Raw genomic sequence first — 5,149 nt, 5'->3', positions numbered from 1 at the left:
TGCAAAGATCTCCCCCTCCTTGCCTCACACTGAATGGCCTAAGATCTGCTGTATCCCCGGTATATCAACAAGCCCATCTATTCTGACAGATGCTGGAGGAAAGCAGGTGATCCTGGGGCCTGGGGAAGGATTTTGTGGGGAGAGTTTGTGAAGCGGGTGTTGAAGTGGAAGCTTTGGGGGAAAGGAGACAGGCTTGTCCTATGCAAAGGACTTTTTTCCAACTACTTGGTCTAATAAAAGATATTACGTCTACCCAAGCAATGTGGCCTGACCTTGCTCAATGGAGATTTTAACACTAAGATCAATAAATAACACGGAGCAGCACAAGAGTGCTACAGATCCAAGGGCTTTTTCTAAGCAGGGTGCTAAGAAATCATGCAAGTAAGCACAGTTCAAAAGTATACGGAGGGGCAATGGTACTCCTTCACCGGTAGAATAGCCAGGGCAGGGGCTCAGCTTTTCATGGGACCTACTCAGCACCTGTAAGCATCTGGTCCCATGAGACAGGCAGGGCATGAGCTCTTATTCCAATTTTACAGATGGGAAAACCCAGGCCTAGCAACTTGGAGAGAAGGCCGCCCCATTGCCAATGCTTCTGTGCATTATAGAGTCTGATGGCTAAATTAACTCCCAAGACTTAAGAGAAGGGCTTTAATGATAACCTTTATTTAATTCTGCATTCAAGAGGGACCCTAAGAAAACACTCCTCCATCTGATAGTGCACCAGTAGCATTGTATCCATTACTGTATGCACTCTATCTCCAACATGTGCCATATATCCTTATCCTCATCCATCTTCCACGTGTGTATTGATCCTTCTTAGTTTAGAAGTGCTGCTGGGATTACAGCTTAAGGGAGTTCTGCTGGCGTCTTATCACATTACCCCATGTCATACCTATCATCTTATGCATATTCTGAAATGAACTTATGAACCTTGAGAGGTTTATTGATCTCAGATGAGCACAGAAAAGCATTAAGAGAAGTGTGATTCATTCATGTCCATGCTGAGCTCACTGTTAGGAAGATCGATTCCTTATTCAGTTCTTTGTTCGTGGGCAAGAAGAGGTGGTTATCCTCTGGGACTGGAAATCCACTCACTTTGTGCTATTACTGCCATGAGATGAGCAACTCTGAGCAGTTAGTCATGTCCTGCACAATCATCATCTGAATAATAGCAAATATCAAGGAAAGTTTAAGTTAGATATTAGGAAAAACTTTCTCACGAGAAGGGAGGTGAAGCACTGGAGCAGGTTACCCAGAGAGGTGGTGCAGTCTCCATCCTTGGAGGTGTTTAAGACCCAGGTAGACAAAGCCCTGGCTGGGATGATGTAGTTGGGGCTGGTCCTGCTTGGAGCAGGGGTTGGACTAGATGTGACCTCCTAACATCCCTTCAACCCTCGTTTTCTAGGATTGTATAAAATGCTTTTTGGAAGAAGACTGCTTCCTCATTTAGTCTCAACACATTGTTTAACCAACCATTATAGCATTTTTTTTAAAGCACCTACCGAGTCTCTTTCTGTATTCAGACACACGAGGTATTTTCTCGAGGTAATGTTCTGAAAAGACAGCAGGAGGGAAATTTGCTAAGAGCTTTCAAATACCTGAAGGGTGCTTATAAATATGATGGAGATGGGCTTTTCTCTGTGGCTGTAGGGTACAGAACTGGGAGGAATGGCCTCAAACTGCAGCAGAGGAAACTGGAGATTAGGAAGATTTTTCCTTACTAGGAGGGTAGTTGAGCTACCTAGAGAAACTGTGGACTCTCCATCCTTGGAAATTTTCAGGAACAGTTTGGACAGACACTTGGCTGGGATGGTTTAGGCAGGGGGCTGAACTAGATGTCCTTGGGAGGTCCCTTCCAGCCCTACTTTCATGTGATGCTATGACACCCCTATTTGGTAAGATCTCTCTGGGAACAAAAAGAATAGACAGCAAATACAAATGCAGGACAAAACTCATCCAACCCAGTTTATTGCCAGGTGGCTGTTGGCTACAGCTCCTTCAGCTCCCAGAAAGCAAGGTCGTTTCATGCACCGGAGATGGCAATCCTAATGCAGTCGTGACAGCAGTATGTTTCCGAATTGCAGCTGATGGATCAATAAAACACTCGCCTCCTATAATGGTAGTGGCGCCTGCCTGTGGAAAAAGAAATAGAAACAGGTCAGCCAGGGTTCCTGCAAAGCCAACCTGCTCCCAGTGCTTTCTGAGTTAAGAGGAATGAAAATTAATTGAGCCATGTGAATATTTTAATCACAGGATGGATTGGTGTTCACACCACAATGCCAAGTCAAGTGTCTCCTGCGTGGAAATCCTTTCAAGGGTGCCATGGGGTATCGCACAATATTAGCACTGGTAGGCACCATACACCAGATCAATTTTATATAGGAATCCATAGTGTTCAAAGCATTCTGCTGTTGGGACCTTTCTGAGATCTTTGCAACAGCAGAATTGCTCTAGTATTTTCCCATAGTCAAAAAAAGAGGGAAAACTAAGAGATGGCATTTTCCGAGGGTGTCTTGAGTCTGAAAAAGTTGCCTTATGATATCAGTGTTTCTTCTAACTGCCTCCTACCGGTTGAGAAGAGCAATTGAGCGAAGGAAATTATCCCCACCCCCCGGTCTCCCCACATCAGCTATAGTAAAAGAGTTTAAAAGCACAGGCCCACGGCTGCGTATGCCTTTGCAGTGATCATCGTGCTGCAGGGTATGATCACTCCAGAGTCACCCAGATCCTCTTTAGCCAAAAGCCCAGAACCTTAGTGCCCGGATTAAAAATGAATCACAGATAATTGTCAGTAATAAAGGGCCTGCAACCTTCCAGCTCAGACGTTCGGACTCTTTCCAGCTCAGGGCAGACCTCACCCAGTAGCATCTCGTTAAGATAGTAGACCATAATGAAGTTTTACCTCCTCTCCTGCCTCTCCTCCTCCTGGCTCTCCCTCTTCCCTGCCTCCTGTGCCTCCCGTGCTCCCGAAAGTGGATGCTTCTTCTGCTGCGATGCCGGTGGTATCGTCTGTATCTCGCCATCTTCTCCTTTCAAGGTCTTGGCTGCTGGATTGCCACCTTTTGGTCACCTCTCTTGGTCATTGGGTGTTGGTCTTCACTGGGTGATGAGGTGAAGCATAGCTGGTCTGTATCTCAAGAGTCCATTGACTGTGACATGACATGTCAAGCTCAACGTAGGTCCGTGATGCATCACAATGGTCAGCCATTGCCATATATGGAAATAACAGTCACAGGCTTTCCCATTGCTATAGAAACTGTGTTGCAGTTGCACTTGATTGTATAACAATGGCCTCTTCCTCTGGCAGAATCCAACCATTCTCATGAGACACCAAAAGTTATAAAGTTGAGTTTGCATTGGGTGTTGTGTTGGAAGGTGGAGAAAGACACTCTGAAAATGAGGGCTAGCAATGCGGATAGGATAGGGGAGGTATGGCCAGGCCCTGAAAGCCCTTTCCTCATTGTCAGAGAATGAAAAGAACAATAATAGCAGAGAGGAAAAGGTGAGAGGCAGGAAGAACTGTAAGGAGGAATGTCAAAGCATTGCATTGGGAGGTGGCTATTTCTTATTAATATTTCTTAATTTCCTTGCATGTCCTAATTGACCTCCCATCAATGAACCAGGCTTGCTGTGTAGCAGTTACACTTTAATAAGATTAAACACCCCCAAAATATCAACAAATAATCCAATGCAATGGTTTTTTGTTATCCTCTGATAGCCTGAGGAATCTTAGGAAAATTGGGCTGGAAGGGACCTCATGATGTCACATCTAGTCCAGCCCCCTGCTCAAAGCAGGATCATCTCTGACTAAACCACCCCAGTCAAGTGTCTGTCTAACCTGCGTTTGAACTTTTCCGAGGATGAAGAGTGCACAGCGTCTCTAGGTGCCTGCTTCAAAGCTTGCCCACCCTCAGAGTCAGCAAGTGCCCCCCAATCTCACTGATGATGCCTGATGATGAAGTCAGAGGCTGGAGAAGTTACTGGCACTGACTTTAATACCTGATGTTCCTGTGATAACATGGCATGCCTGACAACTCAATGAGATAGTCCCTGTAGTACATAAAAGCCTAAGTCCTGTCATGTTTTCTGTAGGCCTTACAGCAAGGAAGAGTCCAGGGGAAATGGGATGATTTAGAGAAGGCTATTGAGACACATTTTACAGGAGTTTCTTCCAAATGCTAGAGGCAGAAGAGAGAAGGCACAAAGAGGCTTGTTGGAGAACCCAGCAAGGGGTCAGTGGAAGCAAAAGTTGAACTTCTGCGACTGTCGGAGAGATAGAGTGGAGGTGGTAGAAGACAGTATTGTTGCTGCAAAGAGCACGTGCTGTATGAGTAGGAAAAGGTACTGTGACTGATCAGGTAAATTTGGCTCTGTTCTTCTTCTATACAAGGTCCCAACTACAAAACCCAGGTTGTTAACTCACTTGGTCGAGCTCTGCTTGACCAAGGAGAGAGCCCTAAGGCCTATGCAGGCTGCTAAAACCTGGCTGAGACACCTAAAATTAATGCAACTTCCATTAGGGAAAGTCCTGCTCATCTTGTCTACCATGGGCCCAGCCATCATCCCTCTTCCAGGGATGTGGGAGGGTGAATCATGGGAGAACGCTCCCACGGTATTACACAGTCAAACCACTCACCTGGACAAGAGTTTATTGAAGGGATAAACCAATTTTAGTCAGGGACAGGATCTTCAGAGAGATTATTTCCTCCAGCTGGAGGAAGTTAAGAAACATCACAAGGAAAGATTTTGCATTTTTCTAGAAAACCCCATGTCTTCAAGTGAGTTGCAAAGATCTCCTCATCTCCCCCACTGTTATAGTCAAACTTAGAAAGACCATTGGCCTGGGGGAAGTCTTTTCTCCCGTACCTTCTAGACTTGGAGTGACTTTGTTAACATGGCCAAATCTGCACCAATCTGTACCAAATCTGCACACTTTGCTGTAAAAATGGGATGAGTGAGATCAGAGTGGGCTCTAGAGTCCGGGTGGTTGTATATTCCTATCTGTTGCTGCTATTCATATGGTTTCATTTAATATGTGGGTAATGGGATACACCATATGGGTCAGATTTGTCTCTTGCCGTATGCCTGCTAAGCCAATAAAGTTACATCAGGGATAATTTTGGCTGTGTTTTTGCAGTTTAGCCAG

At 45.3% G+C, this 5,149-nt stretch overlaps 1 long non-coding RNA gene across 1 annotated transcript; it reads right to left on the bottom strand.

The window, feature by feature from the left end:
* Positions 1-1,942: 1,942 nt before the first annotated feature.
* On the bottom strand, positions 1,943-3,936 carry LOC109301721. The gene is made up of 2 exons (XR_002098586.1): positions 2,906-3,936; positions 1,943-2,136 (listed from the first exon to the last, which is right to left on the bottom strand). It is a non-coding gene; the product is annotated as an uncharacterized LOC109301721 (long non-coding RNA).
* Between the last annotated feature and the right edge of the window lie 1,213 nt (positions 3,937-5,149).

This window comes from Gavialis gangeticus, unplaced genomic scaffold (genome assembly GCF_001723915.1).
Source record: "Gavialis gangeticus isolate Ggan-Ray unplaced genomic scaffold, GavGan_comp1, whole genome shotgun sequence".
Taxonomy (NCBI): Eukaryota; Metazoa; Chordata; order Crocodylia; family Gavialidae; genus Gavialis; species Gavialis gangeticus.
The sequence above is the reverse complement of the archived record's forward strand: the minus strand, read 5'-3'. Positions and strand labels throughout refer to the sequence as shown.